The sequence below is a fragment of the Mesoplodon mirus genome (assembly GCF_964341445.2).
Source record: "Mesoplodon mirus genome assembly, chromosome: 12".
Classification (NCBI taxonomy): Eukaryota; Metazoa; Chordata; class Mammalia; order Artiodactyla; family Ziphiidae; genus Mesoplodon; species Mesoplodon mirus.
Genome location: NC_138988.1, coordinates 29,142,489 through 29,158,783, shown reverse-complemented (window position 1 = coordinate 29,158,783; position 16,295 = coordinate 29,142,489). Strand labels below are relative to the sequence as shown.

Here is a 16,295-nt window from a genome sequence, read left to right as displayed (position 1 = left end):
TCTCAGTAGTCTCTGAAGTCTCTAAATCAACCGTACATAAATTAGTTCAAGTCAAAAACCAAAAGGGTCTTCCTCTCCAAGTACTCGTTAATATCAATCTCGTTAATATCAATGGGACCCCAGGGCCCCAGGTCCAGAGGTCTGGTCTGATCTGACTTCCTCTCCCTGTCCAAGGTTGAAAATGGTAACTGGCAAGAATCAGGCAGGCCACATACTGAGTAAGAGAGTGATCGTGCACACCTCACAGCTATGGGCAAGACCAAGAGAAAGAGGGCAGGGTGGAGCCCCTTCTCCACTTTTACGTGATGACCTTTAATCTACTAGCATGTAGGCCACAGCTGAGGGGATGCCAGGCTGTCACCAGGCAGGGCAGTTGCTGCTTTTCCTAATGGAAAGAGTGAATGTGTATGTGTGTGTCTAAAACAGGGATGAAGGGAAGGAAGGAGGCAGAGATTAGAGAGAATAGACTGTTCCTAGAAAGAAATAAGATTCCATTTGACATTCCCACGTGCACAGCAGCCAGCACAGTGCTTAGCAAATGGTGGACAGCCAGTAAACATCAGCTGAATAATGGACTCAATCCGTGCACTTTTCTAAGTCCCTATCTCTAGAATTTAACAGTTACTTAATGTATCCTGTAAGAGCCTACTCTTTTACACCAAAGCAAACCAATACAGTAGAATGCCCTAAAGCACTAACTTACATGTAGGAATTAGACCTCAAATTACCAGTCAGAAAGATACAAAGCAGGACCTATATAAAAGCCAATCCCATTTTGGAAACAAAGAACAACATTCAAGGACAAGCTTTCCATATAGCTATTCTTCCAAAGCACCTGGACTACAAGACACACTCAACAAATTTTAGTTCGATCCTTCTTTCCCTCTTCTTCTCTGTTTAATCCAGTTACAGCCAAGTTATAGAAGTGGAATCCTCAAAACCTCTACTGACAGAGTAAGAGCTAGTCAAAGAATATTTGAGCCATTTTTCCTAGCCTCAGATGATGATGAAATGGAAAAAAAAAAAAAAAAAAAACCTCTGTCAAGAATGTTGAAATGAGAAAATATGCAATAGCCATTTGGGCAGAGGACAGGCGAATAGCCCAATTCTCACAGAGATGAAAAAAAGTTAAGGCCATTATCCACTATGACTTGAAAAGGCAACTCAGCAACCGAACTTTGTGGTTCTGGTATCATTGAAAGAAAAATGAGAGGTGGAAATAGATGGCTCACTCTTTCTCAGGAATGTTTGTGCCTCTGCTCAGAAGTGTCAGTGGACAATGGCCTCCAATCAAGTGGTACAGTCGTCAGCAGCCTCTTGATAATAGACTCTGAACGCCCCCTCCATCCCCCCAAAACAGCCTGTTACCAACTACTCAGGCACAATTCTTAATATTAAAACAAAGACTGGGAAAGTATGGAGATGACCCTACCCCTAGGTAAAGGAACACCTGCTAGTTGACTTGATCCACTAGCTGTTTCTCTAAAGCATGTTCTCCCTATTTCTAATTTGATTTCTCATTCACTTACTCAACATCTTCCATGTGTCACGTCCTATGTTAGGTGTTAGAGACACAACGATTAACAGGAAAGAAATGGCTCCACCATCATGGAACTTATGGTCAATCTGTCTTAGATTAACTACTCCATATTATTTTATTCAGGAACTATATATAGTGAGGACTGCCTTTTATAATTATGGGGATACAGCAGTGAATAAGACAAGCTAAGCTCCTTTCTCTAATCAGGAGAAAAACAATAAACAAGTAAAATAAGATTTTCAGATCATCGTGAGAGCTGGAAAAAATAATAAAATGGGATAATGGAGCTGAAAGGGATGGGCAATGGGATAACTGATCAAGATTGGATGGTCAGGTGGGATCCCTCTGGCCCACTTGAGAAGAAAAGTCTCACTTGAGATCGATTAGTTAAGAGACGAGCCATTCAGGGTGTTAGTGAGGGCGGCCTGCTTTTCTCCACTCCCAGGTTTTAAGAGGAGCCTGGCACTGAATATTTTATAAGGGTACGTTAGTTGGCCTAAAATTTGGGGGGGTTCAATACCAGTCAGCCCCTTAATATTCAAAGTGTGGTCTTGGGAGGAACAGTGTCAGCATTACCTGGGAGCTTGTTAGGAATGCGAATTCTCAGCTCCACTCCTGACTACTGGATCAGGATTTGCATTGAACTTGATCCGAGGTAATTCATATGTATATTAAGACTCTGAGAATTCCTGAGCTAGCCACCTTGCCTAAGATCTAATGCCATGTCCACCACGCCTGGCCTCTATCTGCCATTCCTTTCACAATTTCAGTGACAAGTTCAATGACATTTCAATGACAAATTTGGGAAACACAGCAGGGAAAAGGGTTGCTATTTACTGGGGGCCCTGAAGACCCTCTGATTAAAGGGAAGAACAAGCACAAAGACCCTCATGTGGACCAAGTTGAATCACGAATGAAAAACAGAAAGATGGCCAACCTGGCTGGAGCCTGGTGAAACAGAGGATCATGATCCAGGATAGACAGAAAGATAAGGGTGATGCAGACAAGCAGTGCCAGGCTAAGCCATTTAAATGTTACTCTTATTGAAACAGGTAACCTTTGGAGGTTTTCAGGCCAGGGAGTAAGACGATCTGATTTAGATTTTAAAGAGTGCCGTGCTGCTGTGTGGAGAACGGGCTATGGCTAGGCAAGGATAGAAGCAGCCCTAACAGGGAAAAGGCTCTATAGTTGAGCCAGGGGCTTCAACTAGTGAGGCGGCAGTGGGAGAGTGAGAAGGGGTCATATTCTGGACATGTTTTGGAAGAAGAGCTAAAAGCACTTACTGATGGATGGAGATATGACGGAACAACTAAGAAAAAGGGGGTCAGAGTACCTCTGAGTGCCACTGGGAGGCCTCCAGGAGGACACACCACCCCAGCTCCCACCCCACCCCTCCCTACAGGACACACGGTAACTCAGCCTGATGATCCAGTAACAATCAGCTGGGCTGATCCCAAATACAGAATAAAAGAATTCATAAACAGTACAACCTTTTCATTTGCTAGAGAATGCCAGAATGCCTAGCTCCTACTTTATTCCTCCCTACTGGATTCTAATAGACACTCCTTCTTCCTTGAAAAGTATTAGCACAATGGATTTCATTGACTTACAAAAGAGGGAAATTAATATTAATTTAAAAACAAAACAAACACTAATCCAAGCAAATATTTCCAGCAACTACAGACAATGCTGTTTGTTTGTTTTTTTAATCGTTAGTATTTAAGATAACTTAGTCTCCCAGCTGATGTTTGTCTATAAGAAATAGATTGCAAATTGCTACATTTCTCAACACTTGAGAAGATAGTTGGCACCTAACTACTAAAGCAAAATGAACTAAACTCATCCCCTGAAACTCAACCTTTAAGCCTCTAGAAAGGCCATTTTTAATGAGTTCCCTCCCTTTCAGCTCTGAGCTGAGCTCATCCTTTTGAACTCAATCTTTATTCAGAAAGGGAGCACATAGGTAGAGCAGCAGCAGCCATTAAGAGGTCAGCAGTGATCATCTTTACATAGAAGAGACAAAGCATTCCTCTCAGGAAAGTCACCATGCTGCTCTAGGGACATACACCTTCAGCCTTCTTTCCAGAAAACACATTTATGACAATTTATTATGAAGAGGCTCATTTCCTTTTGTGTTTTCGTGGGACTGGTAAAAGCAGGCCTTCCAAGCAGGCCTGCCTTCTTATTCCCAATCTGCAGACAAAACCCAAACATTTCTCCCATTATAGCTGAACTATTTTTATGTGCGTTTTATACCCAAATTCAGTAGAGGGTTGACAAAGAGCAAGGTAACATTCCAGGCAGTATCTCTTAAATAGAATTCTATTTTCAGGTTCCAGGATGCAGAACAGTTGGTTTTGAATTTATAACTTTGATACCCATGTGTTCTTCTTTCAATGTGCTTTGGAGGATGCCTCCTGGCCACCAAAGAAGGCTAGCTCAGCTCATTTCAGTACTGTGATAAAGCGACTCAGAATGTTATTCCCAAGCGGGCTAATTCCTTTATCTTGTCCTAAAGCCAATGATTTTGCAAATCAGATCCACTGATTATACAACATGACATGTTGAGGGTGTGTGGATAGATGGGAGCAAATCCATCACTACTTCTCCAAGCATATACTGTGGAGTCATGGGATAGCAGAATCTTCATGTTTGAAGACAATAGGATGAAGTAACTAGTAAGAACAAACTCTAGCATCAGACTGCCTGGGTTCTTACTCCACCCTGGCTAGCTATGAGGGTTTGGGCACGTCACTAAGTTTCTCTAAGTCTCAGTTTCTCCATTTACTTTATAGCAGTACTTCCCAAATTATTCACCTAGGATTTTTTAAGTATAAGAGCTGTATTGAGATATAATTTACATGCCATACAATTCACCCATTTAAAGTATCCAATTGAATGGTTTTTAATCTATTCACAGAGTTGAACAACCATGACCACAATCAATTTTAAACCATATTCGTCACCACCTGGGGATCTTCTAAAAACCCTAAAGCCCAGGCTACATCCCAGATCAATTAAATCAGTCTCTGGGGCTGGAACACAGGCAGTAGTAGTTTGTCATGCTCCCCAGAGAATTCCAATGTGTAGACAAGTTTGGAAAGTAACGTTTCATGGGATCATTGTCAGGATTACATGGAAAATAAACACAGCAAGAAATGGGAGCTTCTCCAACCTAAATGCCCATCGACAGACGAATGGATAAACAAGTTGTGGTACATATATACAATGGAATATTACTCAGCCATGAAAAGGAATGAAATTGAGTCATTTGTTGAGATGTGGATGGATCTAGAGACTGTCATACAGAGTGAAGTAAGTCAGAAAGAGAAAAACAAATATCATATATTAAAGCATGTATGTGGAACCTAGAAAAATGGTACAGATGAACCAGTTTGCAGGGCAGAAATTGAGACACAGATGTAGAGAACAAATGTATGGACACCAAGGGGGGAAAACCCCGGGGGGGTGGGGATGGTGGTGTGCTGAATTGGGCGATTGGGATTGACATGTATGTGTATAAAATTGATGACTAATAAGAATCTGCTGTATTAAAAAACTTAGTAAAAACTGATATATACATTAAAAACAAACAAACAAACAAAAGAAATGGGAGCTTCTCAGTACAGAGGCTGACCTATAATAATAAGTACTAAAAGGGCTTCCCTGGTGGCGCAGTGGTTGAGAGTCCGCCTGCCGATGCAGGGGACGCGGGTTCGTGCCCCGGTTCGGGAAGCTCCCACATGCCATGGAGCAGCTGGGCCCGTGAGCCATGGCCGCTGAGCCTGCGCGTCCAGAGCCTGTGCCACAACAGTGAGAGGCCCACGTATGGTAAAAAAAAAAAAATAATAATAATAATAATAATAAGTACTAAGGAGGTGGTAGGAATAATCATATAGAGGAAGAAGATAATAGGATGGTCTATTTAAAGAGTTACACTGAAATTTATATAATCTGGACTGAAATGGTGAATTTTTACATCAATACACTTGATATTAATACATTTCCATATATGGCATATTTTGAGAGCAAGAGTTCTAATTGGAACAAGAGTTTTGGAAGTGGGACAGAGACCATGAGGGCCCGGAAGCCTACAACATATTTATCACACTTCAATTACCAAGCTTTTTGGCCTTCAAAGAGATGTGCTTCAAGATGCCATCAAAGTGCTTCATAAAGCCTTTTCCCATTCAATTTACTCCTTTTTGTGCCTTAGCCTTCTGCACACCATATAATACGGCACTTAACACCCTGTGTCATGTTCATTTAGAAGTTGGTCTTTTTCACTAGAAGGTGAACTCTTCATGGGCAGCAACAATACCAAATACATTAAAAAAAAATAATCTCCAGAACAGAGCACATGTTTTGACTCTGAGTAGGCAAACGTTTGTTGGATTGAACCACACTGAACTCACATCAAATACTGCCAACCCAGGACTGAAGAGAACACTCGTTCCAAACTTCTCAGAACACTTAGTGGCCATCGTAGTTTGCAGGAGACTGGCGAGCAAGACCTGCAATTTTGCTCTTTAAGGCACATCCTGAGGAGTGTGGTTTAGGGTACTTAATGACCCCAGTGAATGGCACATCCACAAGCCAACATTAAGAACCCTGCATAATGTATTACCTACACTGAGATCAAGAAAAAAATTGTCATCGAGGGGAAAAAGATTAATTAATATCAATTAATTTCCTTTTGCAGTAGTAGATTATGCATAAGTCGTTTGGCTTCTGAGGAGAATTTGAGAAAATCTTGCAGCGCACAGGAATTTGCATATTCTCTGGGAGCAAAAAGCAGGTCCTCAGACTGGTTACCTGGGGTAATGCTCAAGACGAAGAACAAGGGACAGTGACATTTCTGCCAGTGTAAAGTTGGGGGTGGGGGTGGGAATAAAAGACAGGTGAGCTTTAGAGGGAAGAGAGAAAGCTTATGGATTCAAAAGAAACAAAATTATAACTACAATAGAACTTACATGGTTGCACAATAAACAATACTAGTATGTATCCTGTTCTTTGAAAACCAAAATGCAGAAAAGATCAGGAAGCAAGTTAACAAGAGCTATTAGGTAAAGTCCATGGGAGGAAGAATTCCCTTTCATTAGCATCTTCCCTCAATTACCAGATAATAATGTTTGATTTGGAACACCGGCAGAAAATTCAAGGGCCTCACCATATAGGAAACTCGGGCAAATCGCCTCTTTGGCCTTTGCTTTTCATTTCCAAAATGAAGGCTTGGAACAAGATAGTGTTTCCCCAAGTTTGTTCTGGAAGATTTAACAAGCATTACATGAAGAAAAGGTTCCATGTTCAAAGGGATTTGGGAAAGAGTTGAATAATCCAACTACACAGGTTTTACAGAGGTTTTAGGACTTGGCAGAAGATTAACTATTTTACTGTTGGCTCCAGGAGGCACTATAATCTGCAGCATCTCCCTAAGCACAGAATTCTTTGGGGACAGATCATGTCAAGTGACTAGTATTTTTCTGAACTCACATTAGAAAATTTGGATTATAAAGATCTTGCAGGTCTTTCTGGGTTTAGAGTCTTAATTCTCAATCACGGTCACTTGAAACCAACACTCCAAGATAAGCCATTAATAGACAACTGACTAAGGTAACAGAAGTATTTGGGCAGAAATTAGATGTAAAATCTCTAATTTCAAACCAGTACAAAAAAGTAGTAAGTGGCATTCTTCTCTGCACATATATAGAGAATTCCTTTTATTTTAATTACTCCAAGCTGAGCATCAGTGGGCCACATCCTCTCTGTATTTCATAATTAATATTTATTCTATTTACTGGATACACCTATCATATCCTAACCTCTAGGCATATTTACAAATAACAATGGGGGAAAAACAGATTCTTGTTAACATAATAGCTTAAAAGTCCACAGCCAACATTTTCAAAAAGACCACGCGGGGCTTCCCTGGTGGCGCAGTGGTTGAGAGTCCGCCTGCCGATGCAGGGGACACAGGTTTGTGCCCTGGTCTGGGAAGATCCCACATGCCGTGGAGCGGCTGGGCCTGTGAGCCATGGCCGCTGAGCCTGCGCGTCCGGAGCCTGTGCTCTGCAACGGGAGAGGCCACGACGGTGAGAGGCCCGCGTACCGGAAAAAAAAGGAAAAAAAAAAAAAAAAAAAAAGACCACATGTCCCACCCTATACTAGTAGCCAACTGTGAGGTCCATTAGTATTCCCCATGTAACCCATGCCCTGTGGTTTCTCTTTCTACCCCTTGCACAACTCCTACCATCCCAAGTCCTAGAATATACAAAACAAAACACATGTGGCCCATTGACAGAAAGGATAGAAGACTTTAAATGGGATAGAGGGTCAGATTTACCACATTATTTCTTTTGACCTGAGTCAAAAGTCCCTTAAACATCCTAGTGTAAAAAGAGCAGAATGCTGGCTGAGGAGATGTAAAAAGGAAAGCGATAGTGGGATAAAACATCGGGACCATTTGGTCAGCAACTAGGGGAGCTATTTAATCACCACCACCACCAATTTGCTCGATGTGTAGTATTTCATTTCATCCTCTCAGTGAGATAGCTCCTATTATTCCCACTTTTTGGTTGATAAAACTGAGGCTGAAAGAAGTAAAATGAATTGCCCAAGTCCCAAAGCTACTAAGCGGCAGGTCCAGGACCTGCACTCATATCTGTCCAAAGCCAAAGAACAAGCTCTTCCCCAGAACTGCCTGGCTTTGTGCCAAAAAGTATAGACTTCAGAAGGTTAAGTCACTAACCCAGTTGCAGAGGGTGGACCCAAATCATGAGGCTACCATGGCGCACTGTTAGGAATTATGACCATTTCCATCAGATACTTTCCCTTCCCCTGCAGAAGTCCCTTCCCAATCTCACTGTGGATTTGGATTTCTGCAGAAAAGCAGATATTTGCTTGCAAATGTCCCAGCCATATCCTAGTCCTATCTCCTGCACTTTTTCTCCCCGCCTCAGATCCCCAAACTAAATATCCACAGTGAGAATAGGAAGGAGAGGCCAGAGCACTGCAAAACTCTGCCTAAAAGACTCGTACACTTCCCACCCACCTCCAATGTGAACCCTTGTTCACTAGGATCTACATGTGCCCTTCCTGAGTCGAGGACTGACCTGCAGGATCCAGAGCAGCTCTAGGAAACAGGAGAGACGACACACACTCCACTCTCTCTGGCTTTTCCAAAAGAGAAAGGAAAGGAAGGTCAGCTGCCCCCAATTAAAGGCTGGAGGAAGGGCGGGGTCAAACAACTCTCATCACCTGGATTCTGACCTTTCTCCCTCCAGGCAGAAAATTGAAGCTTCTCCCATTGGTGGCAATTCATGGTGTGTTCATTTATGTCTTGGGTACTTTCCACTACTGTGTTCTATCTCTTAATTAAAAAATGAAACCCAGTGGCTGGGAGAGCTAGAAAAGGCCAGGAGTCGGAGCTCTTCAAGACTTCCAAGCCATTTCCTTTTTTCCTGCTTTCCGCTTTCTTACTTTCTGCCTTTTCTTGCAGAGCAACAAGGGAAGCAACCTCAGCAAAGCCACGTAAGCTTGTGATTTTGCTCACAAATTATCAGCTGCATCCTTGCATCTCCTTCTCTTCTCTTTTTACTTTAGCTTTTTTTGAAGCCCTAACTATTACAACTAACTTTGAGCATAGACCAGAGTGACGCTGATCAGTGCCACATTAGCTTCAAACAGTACCACCTGTGCATCATCTGGTAACTGGGCACAGCTGAGGCAGGTGCTAAGCTCTCAGAAAAGCAGCCAGCCACAGCTGAAAAGGACGCATTGTGGAGTGCTGTGAGTCTTATACTCCCCTCCTAACCCCTCAAGAATCACAGCCTGGGAACGGAAACTTCAGGATTGTGAAGAGTCCATCTGGGATAACAATCCATACTTTGGCTACACCATGGTCCAATTGATCACTTTGGAACCAGGGCCTTACTTAAACGTGTAGCCTTGGATACCCCCATTCCTAAGTTAAAAACAAAGCTCCACCAGTTGGCCAATATTTATAGAGTGCCCCTTGCTCATCTTCTGTCATTCCTTCCACCTGCCGGGGTAAGAAAACCCAGGGAAGACATCCCAGCCTTCCCAGACTTCCTTCCTTCTTCCTGCCTCTCTGTGTCTTATCATGGCCCTTCTCACACTGTGTCCCCGTTACTTATGTGCTTGTCTCCCCAGTTGTCTGTGAGCTTCTTGAAGCTGGGAACACTGCTTGTCTCATCTTGATAGCCCCAAGAACAGAGATAATAGCAAAAGTGTTTGAAGGAGTGGAGAGTGAATAATTGAACGAGAAACAAAATTTTTAAAAATCTTAGTCTCCAAAGAATTTACCTTCTAGTTGGTAAGACAAGACATACAGTGAAATATGTGAGACAAGGAGGTAAGTGATAAAGGTCAGAATAAGAGTGAAGGAGGAAGGGATCTCTGCACTTGGCTGAGAAGGTAGATTACAAGCTAGTTAGGAACATGAGTACAAATCAGATGTGCACAGTCATAGAAAGAGGGATGAGAAAGATGTGCTTGTGGGGAAGGGAAATCTAGGTCGAGGGTCTACTGAGATAAGAGAATCAAAATGGTAAGCTGAGATCCAGATGCTCAAAGACTTTCAATACCAAACCAAAAAATCTATTTTTTTTTTGGTTTAGACATTAGAGAGAGGTGTACAAGGAATATTAATCTGGTTATGATGTCCAGGAGGGCTCAGTGGACTGGAACTGAAGGCGGGGAGGCCCATCAGATGTAGAAATTGGCTTTCACAGCAGGGGAGGAAACCCTTACGAATTACCTATTTAATCAAATGAGATTTTCATTTGAAAGAATAAAAGAGTTAAGAAAAGCTAACATTGAGAGAACAACTGGCAAGAGACAGAAGTCATGAGTCAAATGGGAACTTACAAATATAAATTCAAATTCAAATCCTCAGAGAAATCAAGAACAGTCCACATCTATAAGCTGAGAACAGGTTGTCTATCCATCAGAGAACAGAATTCATTCCTGATGGTTCAGGTGAAGAGTCATGAATAAAGGTATGGACAGTGTTAGAAAACAAATGATGGATGGTGGGCACCAGAGACTAGCAACAAGGGGAGCCATCACGACCCCTAATGCTGAAGGGACAGGGGAGGAATAGTGTTACTCAAGGTCAGTGAGTGCTACCCCTGGAGACCAAGCTGCCCAGAGGGAGCTGCAGGAACAGAAGGACACACCTACAACTAGAGATGAGGCTGAGAGGCAAAAGAGAGGAGGTAAAAAATATCCTGACTTTGTTCTCAGCTCATCCTCCAAACTTGTACTGATGCCTCTCACTGGGAAAACCAGCAAGGAAGTTCAGGGGATTCAGGGCAGGGAAGAGAGGGGAATGGACCTGGTGAAACAGAGATTAATCAACACAAGTGCTGTGAGAGGGGGAAAATGTGAGTGTAAGAGGCAAGATGATCGTTGGAAATTAAGAATATGATTATTACAACTAAAAAAAAACCAAGAAGTGGAAGGCAAGGTACAGAACCTTTCATAGGGCAAAAAGAAAAGGAGATGGAAAATCTGAGAGATTTGGAAGAGAGGTCCCAGAGAGAGCTCTGTGATTACTAAATGCCAAGGGCCTGGGGTCTGGGACTGCTCCAGGGAAAAACACAGCAAAAGGGATGCAATGAAACCTGATCATTCTTTAGGATTCAATAACATGTAATGATAAAACAGATCCTTTGCTCCTGAGTCCTTGGAGCATAAAGAAATCTAGGACAATCTGTTCCCTTACCACATAAGAAAAGCAGCTTTTTGTTTCGAAAGGTCTGTGGTGAAACACAATTCCATGACGTTAATCAATTTATTTCAATTGAGAGTGAAACATAAATGAAAGGTTCCCATTTCAGAAAAGGCCATGAAAATGTGAAGACATTATTATTTCCAAGCTGAGAGAAGAGGCGAGATTCTCTGCCTGGCACATTTCAGAAATGTTCAATCAGCCAGGGCAGGGGAATAGATTTAAAATAGAAAAGTAATGGGAAAAGGGCTTTCCTCGTAACGGAGATGGTGACTGATGAAAAACCAACTCTCCAGAGGCAACACTATTAATACCCATTTTTCTAGGCAGTTTGGAAAGTTTGAAAACCTGCATACTTCTCCCCATTTCCTACAGCTTGTGAGTCTAATTACATATTTGTATCCATAGGTAGATTTATGTATACACACTGCTCTCATCCACTGATAAGTGCATATCCAACATGGAGATCACCATCTTTAAATACAGATGTAAATATGGAAAAACACCTTTATGCTATTACTCAAAGAAATAAAAAAGACAGTATTGACCCCAAATTGTAATACCCAATTCATTGATTCATTCATTTATTCAACAGATATTTATTGGGCATTTACCCTATCACAAGCACAGGGCCTAGCACTTCATGGTTCTGGCTCTTTTAAATGAACACTGAGCCAGTTCAGGAAGCAAGCTTTCATATACCAAATTTTGGAGCTGCATTTCAGCAGCAATTTGAAAAATCAAGTGCATAGGCTTCGCAAATGTCCAGAAGCTACCTAGATCCCCTCCCTTTAATTTATTCCCCTAAAGTTAGGTGCCCCATGCTTTCTAGTAGGTCAAAAATAACAGGGACAATTCAGTGCCTTATGACCTCCCATTAAATATCTAAATTAGGAGTGTTCAGATGGAAGTTGCAGTAGTATTTTAATAAAAGTACACTAAATAAGGCAGCTGGTAATAAAGCTCTTAATAAACATGTAGTCAATGGTGCATTTAATTTGATGGCAGACTCCACTTTCAAATAATCCAAAAATTGAATTTTGTGAGAATAAAGATACAGAGTCCACCTCTCTGATGCTCTTCTTAAGAAATGTGTTTACACATTTAGAAGATATCAATGCTAAGAAGCTTCCTTTCATATTTAAATTTGGTTGGAAAGCTCTGTTACTTATTTCAAGTAAATGAATATATATATTTACCCGGCTACCCCAGGACATTTATGAAAAGAAGATGCTGTCTTAATGAGGCGAGCTTTAGAGTGACATTTGAATCATTAGATGCCTCATTAACTGCTATGAAAACAGACTTCAATCTTCTGCTTTCCCTTTTCTAATATTAGTTAACAATAATTCAATTGCTTCAATAACTCCAGGTGACTCCCAATTTCATAGCAAGCTCTTTGAAAGGCTAAAGAGATCACTTTAAGCTCCTAAAGGCCTGAGACTAAGTGTGTTTAAATCACTTTGTATGGTTCCAGCCCAACATCACGCACTAAGGGGAGGAAGATGATTAAAGAAAACCAACATATCTTCCAAAATCCATTTCTGAACACAGAGAATGTACACTTAAATACATAGATAGGGATAGAGAACTGCAATCCATTTATGTATCTATTTTATAAATATTTACATTATCTGCCCTTTCTTATTCAGCCTATAGTTTAAAATGGGAAAAAAAGATCCTATTCTTATAAATTACCTGCATAATTTCATTTGCTGGAAATTAGCCAGTTTAATTTCTACCTTATGCAGAACACATTCTTTTCATGTGGCATACATATTAAGAATAGTTTAAAAGAAAATTAGTTGAAAAGTTAATACAAAACAAAGTAGTTGAACTATATACTAAATAAACAAGGACCTACTGTATAGCACAGGGAACTACATTCAATATCTTGTAATAAGCTGTAATGAAAAAGAATCTGGAAAAGAATATATATATATAAATCACTTTTCTATACACCTGAAAATAATACAACATTGTAAATCAACTATACTTCAATAAAACACACACACACACACAAACCAAAAACAAAGTAGTTGACTCCAAGGAGAAAATGGGTTTCACTGATCCTTATGTTAGTATTCTAAAATAAATGAAAACTTTAATGAGGGAGTCATACTCCATCACCACTGAAGAGAGTCACAAAGAATTTATATAAATGTGACTATATTTATTTATACAGACATGTTTCCAAATTTCCTTTTTGACAATTGAAGAGAGCTAATTCCTAGAAAACATTTCCTAGATGTCTTCTTTCATATACCATGCCTTTAGATATGAAATTAATTCCAAGCAAAGAAATAAAATACTCAAAAAAGGAAAGTAATTTTATGATCTGACCTTTAATGTTATTTCAAGAGACACTGTCATAGATCCTTGGTTCTGGTTTTCATGCATCTGCAATTATCCTTTCACCCATCTCTTGTGGCAGAGAGTCAAATATGCTTGTATATGGAAAACTTCCAAATCATAAAAAAAGATGTGTATATTGACTAAGTTAATGCACTGGGGAAAGAACTGTTTCCTGGAAATTTTGAAACAAATCACTATAGTTTGATTAAAGTAAAACAACACACATATATACATATACACACAGATATACACACACGTACATACATATGCACCTATACATATGTACACACAAAAATACACTGCATGCATATATATGCAAATACATATATATAGACATATATATATAAATATATAGCATTATATATACATATATATACACAAATATATTAATATGTAGTTTTTTTTTAATTGATAGAGTCTGTCCTACATTGCCTAAACTATAATTACAGCTTGGGATAAACCTGAAATGTGAAAATTGGGAATCCCTTGCTTCATTTTGAGAAGGAGAAATTTTGGTATACTCTCCAGAGTAGAAGAAGAAGCCTCTTCATGTCAGCCAGACACTTCAGAGGAACATTAACATCTTGAGATTTCTAGCAAATTAACGGCCCAGGTAACAAAATGCAAGGAACTCTGGCCAGTTGCTTACTCACTCAGTTGGATCTGGCTGCTTCTCCATGTATTCCCACCACACTAAATGGAGCATGAGTCATTTGAGTAATGAGTCAGAAAATGTTTTGTAGCCTCAGTGCAACAGCAGACGTGATGCTTAAGATAAATTTCAGAGGTATTAGGATGGTGTTTCCATTTCTGCTCTAGGCAAAACATATTTCTCGCTGGTGATGAACAAAATTCTTTCCTCCTTCCCAAGAGACAGAAGCTGGATCATATGCTATCTCAAGGCTCATTCCAGCCTAAGATTTAAAATTTCAAGCAAAAACAATTGTAAGAGGCAAAGGCAGTATACAAATGTCCTCATTCAGTGCCCTGTTCAATGTTAGTTTTGCAAAATTGTGTCTAATGGATTCACTGGTCACTTCAGTACTAAAGCCTTTGTTAAAAAGAAAATGCTTAAGTGAAAAAAAGTTTTAAAATAAATGAATTTTGGAAATCAGTGGAATTAACCGATCATCACAGATATTTTTAATTCACAATGCCTAGATTATCACCACAGGGATTACCATTAGGCTTCAGGTTTTAAACACAGTAGCACTGTTAATCTGATTTTAAGCAATTTCTTTTCAGCTTCCATGGTGTCACAGAATCCTATTTTGTCCTTCTGGTTTTGATGTGCCAGTTGTTGCAGAAAGCCAGCTATACTGTAGCTATGAGTTGCTGAATGGCGCCATGGAGGCAGTGTAATGTACAGCTTTACCAGTTTGAGGGTTACACACCCTGAATTTGAGTATTGTTTGGACAACTCGCTGCCTTTCTAGCTCAGGCAAGTCGCTGTTTTCATGCAGTAAGTTTCTTCTCCTATAGGTTGCATCTCGCATGACAATTCCTATCAACTAGTTGAGGCTGTCTGGAGTAGTTAGGCAGGATGCTGAGGGATGGAGTGCTTGATGACTGATGCCTGCCAAGGGTGTTCTACAAGGGAGTGGTGGCAATTTTGCCCTGTATTTGCCATTCGTTGACTAGAATAGCACTGCTCAGGTGTGAACACAAATCACCAGGAATCTTTTAAAAATGCAGATTCTGATTCAGTAGGTCTGGGGTGGTGAAATTACACATTTCTAACAGAATCCCAGGTGATGCTGATATTGCTGGTTCAGGGACCACAAGGAGCAAGGTAAGGTCGCTTCCAGCTCTGACTGAATATATAACCTCTCTATCTCTCTCTCTCTCTCTCTCTCTCTCTCTCTCTCTCTCACATGCACACATGCACGCACACACACACACACATACACTTTCTTCCTATGTTATGTATACGAAAAGGTGTTTACCAAACGCCAGGAATAGTGATTAGCACATTAATTCATGATTTCACTTAACTGACTTAATTTTCAGCTACCTTACGGCACCCCCCAAAAGCAAAGTTGCCTAAAAGTTTCCAGGAAAGGAAATGAAGACTTAAGGAGGGTAACTAACTTGCCTAACAACACAGAACTGACAGGTAGTCTAGATGAGATTTAAACCCAGGGAGACTAACACCAGTACCTTTGCTCTTGACCTCTATTATACTGTGCCTAAATATCATAACAACGTTGGTATGCCTACTTGTGCCAGCCACTAGGATGTTTCACACACATTATCTCTTCCCTTTTCTTAACAACCCGAGGAGGTAGGTAATATCATTATTTTTATTTTACAGATAACAAAATTAATTAACCTTCCTTCAATAGCCTCAAACTCAGAAACAACTATAGCAATTCTTATTTAAGTAAAAGATTAGATCAATAAAATATCTATAATGAACTAAACACATGAAACCGTATGTTAATGAGAAGAAAATTTAGCAGCATGTATAACCACCAGGCTAAAGAAAAACACATGACTATCAGTGAATACATAGAAAATATTCTTTTATAAATTCATGCTATGTCAATGCATTTTTGACATAACATATGCCTCTGTACAGTTTAGCCATGAGGTTATCAAAGTCTAAATAATTACTGGTCCCAAACAGAACCCATCGGTGGGATT

General features: G+C 40.3%; 1 protein-coding gene across 12 annotated transcripts in view; it reads right to left on the bottom strand.

The window, feature by feature from the left end:
* FHIT (fragile histidine triad diadenosine triphosphatase) overlaps window positions 1–16,295 on the bottom strand; it is a 1,482,405-nt gene that overhangs the window by 835,954 nt on the left and 630,156 nt on the right. Inside the window, exon 1 of one of the 12 annotated variants that reach the window (XM_082639704.1) lies at window positions 8,653–8,691. The exons of the other annotated variants lie outside the window; for them this stretch is intronic. The gene's annotated coding sequence lies outside the window, so the exon portion shown is untranslated. Of the gene's footprint in view, window positions 1–8,652; window positions 8,692–16,295 lie in introns of those variants that run through there. 12 annotated transcript variants of the gene reach the window in all.